This window comes from Erinaceus europaeus, chromosome 5, assembly GCF_950295315.1.
Source record: "Erinaceus europaeus chromosome 5, mEriEur2.1, whole genome shotgun sequence".
Lineage (NCBI taxonomy): Eukaryota > Metazoa > Chordata > Mammalia > Eulipotyphla > Erinaceidae > Erinaceus > Erinaceus europaeus.
Window position 1 is genome coordinate 65,068,447 of NC_080166.1, and position 8,890 is coordinate 65,077,336.

General features: G+C 35.4%; 1 non-coding gene across 1 annotated transcript; it reads left to right on the forward strand.

Annotated features, from left to right (window-relative positions):
• Window positions 1–1,947: 1,947 nt before the first annotated feature.
• On the forward strand, window positions 1,948–2,079 carry LOC132538853 (small nucleolar RNA SNORA68). Its single transcript, XR_009550164.1, has one exon. It is a non-coding gene; the product is annotated as a small nucleolar RNA SNORA68 (small nucleolar RNA).
• The last annotated feature ends 6,811 nt before the right edge of the window (window positions 2,080–8,890 follow it).

Sequence of the window (8,890 nt, forward strand, 5' to 3'; positions counted from 1 at the left end):
AACTAGATACAACAGTATATTAAAAAGATTGTTCATCATGACCAAGTGGGGTTTATTCCAGGCATGCAAGGTTGGTTTAATATATATATATAAATCAATCAACATGATCCACCACATCAATAAAAGCAAAAACCACATGATCCTATCAATAGATGCAAAGAAAGCCTTTGACAAAATACAACATGACATCATGATCAAAATGCTACAAAAAATGGGAATAGGTGGAAAATTTCTTAAGACAGTGGAATACATATATAGCAAACCTACAGCCAACATCATACTCAATGATGAAAAACTGGAAGCATTTCCCCTCAGATCAGGTACTAGACAGGGCTGCCCACTATCACCATTACTATTCAACATAGTGTTGGAATTTCTTGCCATAGCAATCAGGCAGGAGCAAGGAATTAAAGGGATACAGATTGGAAGAGGAGAAGTCAAGCTCTCCCTATTTGCAGATGATATAATAGTATACATAAAAAAACCTAAGGAATCCATCAGAAAGCTGGAAAGTATCAGGCAATACAATAAGGTGTTAGGCTACAAAATTAACATTCAAAAATCAGTGGCATTCCTCTATGCAAACACTAAGTTAGAAGAAGTTGAAATCCAGAAATCAAATCATTTTAGTATAGCAACAAAAACCATAAATTATCCAGGGATAAACCTAACCAAAGAAGTGGAAGACTTATATACTGTAAAATATATGTCACTGCTCAAGGAAATAGAAAAAGACACAAAGAAGTGGAAAGATATTCAATATTTATGGGTTGGAAGAATTAACATCATTAAAATGATTATACAACCCTGAAGTTGAGGACCAGAGATGAATCTGGGTTCTTGTCCACCAGAACATGTGCACTCAATCTACTGTACTCCCACCTGGCTCAAGGGGAAAGGATTTCATAGTATGGGTTTGAATAAAACACACACATTCAGTCTGTAAGGTAAATTGTTATTCATTTTGAGATGAAGATAGCTTTTCCTATTCTTATCTGTAAATCTTTATAATAGATGCCTTCATTTCTCATAGCCAACTTAAAAAAAAACACACAATGCTCATTTTAATGTTATATTTTGTTGCCATTCTTTATATCTTGTATGCTCAGAACCGATTTTGTTCTGTCCAATTTTATCTGAAGAGGGTTGACAGCTAAGAATGACTTTCTACTTTAATATGGACACCACAGTTATATTAATTCTCTCTAAGTCAAAATTGCCTTTCTGACAGCCCTTTCATGTCTTTGACTTATATTCTACTTGTAGTCAACTTAAACTGTCAGAAATTCACAACTCACCTGTCCTGTGCTTTTTGCATTTGGCTTCTGGATTTAAGAACAGCAATAAATTAGAAAATGAATTATTCAGTATTGCCAGTGGCTAATATTGCTGTTCTTGTTTGCTATACTAGTGGCATCCAATGATAGTTCTTGTTGAATAGTGCATACAGCTTCTCTTCTTTTTCTATTATTGTAATCATAAAAGATATGCAGGAAATATGCTGAAGTACCAAAACACTTGTGCTTTTGTTTTACAAGGGACTGGAAACATGGCTCTTAAACTCCCTAAGTTCAAGTATTTTGTGTCGAGCTAGTGGTGCACGAGAGAGAGATGACCCAGGAACCAACCTCCTGGCAGCAAGGCAATTCAAATCTTTATTCATTTGAATGTCCCAGAGTAGCATACGTGGTTAAGCCACGTGGTGCAAACCGCAATGGCTGGCATCAGCCTTCTGGTCTGCCCACGTGCTTCTCCAGGCTGGACAAGGGAAGAGACAAATCAGAAACGGAAATGGCTTGACAATACCATACAGGGTTAGGAAAGGGGCGGAGAAAGGTGAAAAGGACTGGGGATGGTACGAGGCTTCCTTAGCAACTGTTGCTAGGGATTTAACTGGTAGGATTATTAATACCCTTTGGTCTTGAGGGTAGAAAATGAATATGTTATTTAGCACCTAAACCCAATGGCCACTATTTATTATAATAGTGGCTCAAACACAGGTGCTAACAGCAAAGGGTACCTCGTCACCTTTGGAGGACTTGCTGTGCCCTTCAAAGTGAACTTAGAAGTTCTACACACCCCCTGGGAAAAAAAATGAAAATGAATATGTTAAATGAGCAGATTGGTTGGGATAGGGTGGAGGCCTTAAGTCATTTGTTAGACAAAGCAGAAGGTTGATATGTAGATAATAAAAGGAAGGGCCATAGTATCAAGGAATGTAGGGTGGAGCAGGGGGAGCCGGATTAACATTTTAAGGAATGCTGAGCTCCTAGAGGAAGAAAAATGAAGGTGTTTTTGTGAAGTAGGGAGTTGGATATGACATAGTAATTATATATAAATATATATATATACTCAGATATATTTTTCCCCTCCAGGATTATCTCTAAGGCTCAGTGCCTACACTATGAAGCCACTGCTCCCAGATGCTATTTTTTCCTTTTTTTGGCCTTTGTTATTGTTTTTGGATAGGACAGAGAGAAATCCAGAAAGGAGAGGGTTAGGGTTAGGGGAAGACAGAGAGGGGGGAGAGCAAGACAGATACCTGAAGACCTGCTGCCCGGATTGCAAAGCAACCCTCCTGTAGCCTATACATACTTTTAACTTTTTATTTTGTTTTATTTATTTATTGGACAGAGACAGACAGAAATCAATAAGAGATATATAGAGAGTGAGAGAGACAGACACCTGCAACTCAGCTTCACCATTTATGAAGCTTCTCCCCTATAGGTGGGGACCAGGGACTTTAACCTAGGTCCTTACACTTTGTAATGTATACGCTTAACTAGGTGTGTCACCACTTGGCCCCCCTATATGCTGGGCCTCATGTAGAGTGTCTCCAACCAGGGGGTAAGCCTCTGACCCTTCCTAACCAGCTCTAGTGGCTGCATGAATTCAAAAGAGGCGTCGGGGAACATTCTGTTACTAACATTTGTTTATTGGGAGAAGAGTACAGGTCTTTATACTGAGAAAACAAAGAACATTTTTCACATATGTCAGAAATTACAGGTTTCTTAATGGTAAGTTTGCCCCTATGGTAGGGGGCTGGTATGACAAGAATTAATGAGATACATAAAGGTCAAAACAATTAGTCTCCATGATGCAGGCAAGTTAATTATCCAAAGGTATTTGAGAGAAGCATAGGGGTTAAACCAGTAAGGTGAGGTATAGAATAATAAAAACAAAGCTTGATGTAAAACACAGATATCAAAGGGCAAAAGGAAATATAATTTGGGGGTCTCATTGCCTGGTGTTGGGGTACATGATACAGTGTGTTCTCCTTTATGATCAAAAGGTGAAATGGATGTGTGAACTTTGAGTGAACCCTAAAGCAGGCAAGCATTTGGTCTGCTAGCAGGGGAAACTACGTGTGAGAGGCTTGTAGGCTTTCTGTGAGCTTGAGAGACTAACAAAGAGAAACTGAGTCTTGGAGACTTTTCCCTCTTGGCTCATCTCTATAAGGAGAGAGGCTAACAAGTGGGGTGTCTTTCCAGACCTCCATCCAAGGATGGGAGGACTCCCCTAAGCTCTACCAAGCTTCCACATAGTCCCATACCTATACATATTTTGTATACAAGATTCTTTTTGTAGAATTTACAATAGTGATAGTCATTTGATTATATGTACTTAATATGGAAATCAAACTTATCATATCTGGAAAGCCATTCTTTGGCCCTTCAATTTTCAAGTTAACTTTGACATATTTAATCTAAATGTGTTTTTGTTTCTTACTTTGTGTTATTATAATTTAAAACAGTTATATAACATTCCACTAATACTTGTTTTCTTTTTTATTACTATTATGTTTATTTGATAGAGACAGCCACAAAAGAAGAGGGATACAGAGAGACACCTGCAGTACTGGTTAACCACTGTGAAGCCTCCATTCTGCAGGTGGGGCTGAGGGCTTGAACCTTGGTCCATGCGCATAGTAAAGTGTGTTCAACCAGGTGCACCAACACATGGCCAGCCTCCTTGTTTTCCAGTCACCACTCTATCCAACTTTCTTGGTTCATATTGTTCATAAATTCTTTTCCCAGATTATTACCACTGTACTCCTTCATCTTTTAAATGAATTTCCTTAGCTAATTCTTTAATTATAACAATCAAAACCATTTAATAAACATCCTTTTCTGAAATATGAACATTTTTATGAAATCTTGCCTTCTGTGTCTAGGGCTTTTTTTTCTCTTCTTTTCGAAAGGATAATTAAGGTAGTGGAAAATGATGTTAGTTTTATCTTTATCATCTGGAGTTAGAATTTAAAACTCTTATTTAAAAGGATTTTACAAATACCTGGCATTGTCAATATATTTATAATTTCAAGAAATGGAAAAATAAAACATTGACTAATTGCCTATTCTAAAAAAAGAACTCCATTATCTGTTATAACTTTATATTTCATTATATCTTTTTATGTATATCATACTCTTCTCATCATCAAAGAGTCTCCGAAGCTCATTAACTATCTTGAAATGACAAATTACTTTCTTTCTTTGACTACAAGTTTCTCTTCTTTTTATCTGTAAGCACTTTCTTTTCAAGATTACATTTAATCATTTTTCCCCTTTAAATGATTTACCTTTTAACTAACGGGAACAACTTTATAATTAAATGTTTTGACAGGAAAAAAAAAACTTATCTGTTTTGTTGAAAAGTGCGAATATAGATTGACCCACTGTATAAAAAAAGTCTTTTAAAACCAACAGTATGGAATGGGACTGCAAGGGAGATTATGAATACCAAAATAATCTTTAAGCCTGATTAATAAAATGCTTTTAAATTTTAATGGACTTGAGATTTTCTTATTTATTTCATCACAGCTAAGCCACATAGTTGAACTCTCTTTCACTGGTAACTGTGAAGAATACCGCCATGCCTAAATCAGTTTAATATAAGAAAACAGTTCTGCCTTGTCACTAATTGACAACGTCTTTATATTTTCTTGTCCAATTGACCCTGAAATCTGAATTTGGCTTGTAGTTCAGTAGCAATATAATTAATGGAATCTACCAGCTTTCACAGAGAAATTCCACTATCTGGGATTATTGCTAATTTTAAACCATCCATATATCAAGCTAACAAGCTAACAGAAATTTCTGGAATATAGATTGATCACTGATGAGCAAGGCAATCTTTTCCAGTTTAGAAAATGGAAATAGGGACACAGATATATACTACATAGTGAGTAACTAGTATTTCCATTTAGCAATGACTGGAGGAGGGGGATTTATTTATAAACTTGTTTTCATGCCAGGCTTTCTTTCTCTTCCCCTTCCTTCCTTCCTTTCTTTCTTCCTTCCTTCCTTCCTTCCTTCTTTCCTTCCTCCCTCCCTCCCTCCCTTCCTTCCTTCCTTCCTTCCTTCCTTCCTTCCTTCCTTCCTTCCTTCCTTCCTTCCTTCCTTTTTCTCTCTCTTTCCACTAGACAGCTCTGGCTATTGGTGGTGCCAATTACAGTATCTACCCTTAGTCAGAGAAGCCACTTTCTTTAAAATATGCTTCCCATATCAACTTAAATTGCACTTTACATCTAAACACCACTTTGGTTTTGAAGCAGGCATTTGATATTGGCATTTTTAGATGGAGCGTGACTATTCATATTGCCAGTTGCCTTATGTATGAAGTTCTGTATGCTACTATTGTGCTATTCTCTGGCTTCTAATGTCATTCTTTACCTCATTGCTACAGTACAAATTAGGGAGTCCGGCCGTAGCACATCTGGTTAAGCGCAGTTGGCGCAAAGCACAAGGACCAGCGTAGGGATCCCAGTTTGAGACCCAGGTTCCCCACCCGCAGGGGAGTCACTTCACAGGCAGTGAAGCAGGTCAGCAGGTGTCTATCTTTCTATCCCGCTCTCTGTCTTTCCCTCCTCTATCTATTGATCTCTGTCCTATCCAACAACAATGACATAAATAACAATAAGAACTACAATAATAAAGCAATAAAGACAACAAAAGGGAATAAATATAAAAATATTTTTAAAAAGTACAAATTAACCCTGATTTTACCACATGATATGCAAATACCAAGTATTTCAGATGCAATCTTAGGAATAATCAATTTTTTTTTAATTAGTGTCTTCTAATATATAGAATTTTGTAGCTCTATTTTATTATACCTATAGGTATTACCCTATCATTTTTCATACACAAACACAAACATATACATATATACTGAAGTATATTGAGGCATAATTTCCTTTCATAATGCAATTTTTAAATGCTCAAATGGTTTTTTAAAATTTTCCATATACAATGGAAATATTGACAAGACCATAGGATAAGAGAGGTACAATTTCACACAATTCCCACCACCAGAGTTCCATATCCCATCCCCTCCATTGGAAGCTTTCCTATTCTTTAGGATAAAGAATATGGGGGTATAGACCCAGGATCATTATGGGGTGCATAAGGTGGGAGGTCTTGCTTCTGTAATTGCTTCCCTGATAGATCTCTGTTGTCACAGGGCTAGGGTCTTGCACATGTGTAAAATAATCATTCCTGGCTACTTTTTTCATTCAGAGAGAGACAGAGACTTAACATCCAAAGGATGATATTTAATTTCAAACTTTTACATCTTTATTTGAATGAATACCATCAACTGAATCTATGAAATAAAATAGCTCATATTTGTGTCTTGAATTACTTTTAGATATTTAAGCAAAATTTGTGAAATTCGCAAGTAAAACTGTTGGGTAATAACTGTTATAACAGGTTGATAGGTTTATCATTTTTAAGTTTTATTTATTTACTAATGAGGGAGAAAATAGACAGAATCCCATTATTCAGAACAAGCAATGTGGTGAATTAAACTTGGGACTTTATGCTTGGGTGACCAATGTGCAAAATCACAGCCCACAGTATTATCATTTTTTTTTAAATGTTTCTCTTCTGTTTTATGAATACTTAGGTCAAGGGACAAAGCATTAACACTCCATTAGTCATTTGATAAGATTTCAGGTTTTTCTGTCCACAAAGGTTCTCAAGATGTCCACGTGGAGTAAACTGGACTAATGGTTGCCTTTACCAGAAGACATGATGATTTAGTATGCTATTAACTCTATTTATATATGTATGAGTCTGGTATATTATATGATGAGTTCATATAAAATCAACAGACATCTTTAAACTAGATAGATCACTTCTCTCTACTATTTTTTAAAAATAATCATGTTGAGGTGATTAATGGTTTCCAGTAAATGCAGTTATTGGTACATGTGTAAAAATTTCTTAGTTTTCTGCAAAACACTGTAACCCCCACCTAGGTCCTCCTCCACCATCACACTCCAGGACCTGAAAGTTCCTTTTTACCCTCAAAACCCTGAGTCCTGTACTTTGGTGCAATACACCAAACCCAGTGCAAGCTTTATTTTGTGTTTTCTATATCTGTGCTTATATACTTACTTCTTTCAATTTCTCTTTTAAAATCTATTTTGATCCTGCTTTATTCAATGCCACTGCTAAAATTCAGAGGTGGCTTATATATTGGGATTTTGACTTCATTGCTTCATTCATCAATTTCAAATTGTTTTACTACACATATTCTGATGACTATGGGTTTGTTAATATTTTCATAGAAGTTTTTGAACATTGGGCTGACAATATAACTAACCTGGGAAATATGCCCATTTAGTCATATTTGCAACCCACATTTGAGATTGACCCCTACTATACTACAAGAATCTTTGGTGGTATGGTATTTCCTTCATTCCTTCTATTTCTTTCTTTCTATCTGAAAGGAAAAATGGTTTGAGAAAAAAAAAAAAAAGAAAGATGGTTTGGGGCAGTCAAACACTGACTATATATATATATATATATATATATATATATATATATATATAATATTAGATTGCTATTAACTTAGATCTCTATTACTATGTGAAGCTCTGATTTATTCTTAACTAATAATACTCTGTGGGGATTTTTTTTTTCTTGGTTTGTTTCCTGGTTTTATAGGTATTAAAAGTGCAAATAACATTTTTTCTTTGATATTAAAATATTTAGTAACCTATAAATAGACTCTGATAAAAGACAGTTTATAGTTAGCCTTTTTGAAATTATTTTTCTCTTAGCAAGCATTTTATTGTAATTATTGTATTTACATATTTGTGTATATCTGTTTTGCAAAGAATTAGTGACCTCAACTCTGCTACACTTCAAATTTGTCTCTAGTTGTTAATATTTGTCTGCAGGACATAGAAATTACTGTTGATTAAGTGAAAGTAGCTGTCTCTAAATATTTTATTATCTTCAGAAATAACAATTAACTCACAAGTTTTTTTTATCATCAAGTGAATTATATAGAAAATAGTTCTTTGCTATGACTTGGATTTTTTATATTTCATTTATTCATTTACTGAATTGAGACAAAGAGAAACTGACCCGCACCACTGCTTCACCATTTATGAAGCTTCCTCACTGTGGAGGGTGGAACTCAGGGGTTTCAACCTGGTCCCTGTGCATTGTAACATGTGCACCGACGCCCAGAACTGTTTTTCTCTGACTTTGATTGCTATTTTTTATATATTCCTTACATACTCATCCTTTTTAATTGTTATTTCCTGTGCACTGATTCCCTCATTGATGCTTTTTTTTTTCATTTCCCTTGCCTTTCACACATTTTAAATCTGTTTATATCCAAATTCAAATGTGAAGGTTTAATATACTTCTCATGCTGTCACATATTTAAGTTCGATTAATGATATTCTGTATTTTACAGGATGGCATCTGCCTTTTAGAGATGGAATATTACGAAAGATGTGCAACCTTGAGGTCATGGGCAGAAGTAAAATATATCTTGAACATGTGTAGATTTCTATTTCCAGTTTAGACTTCAAGACTTCAGTTATTCAGTTAATATACCAGCTTACTGTCAGACAATGTCTACTGGTCTC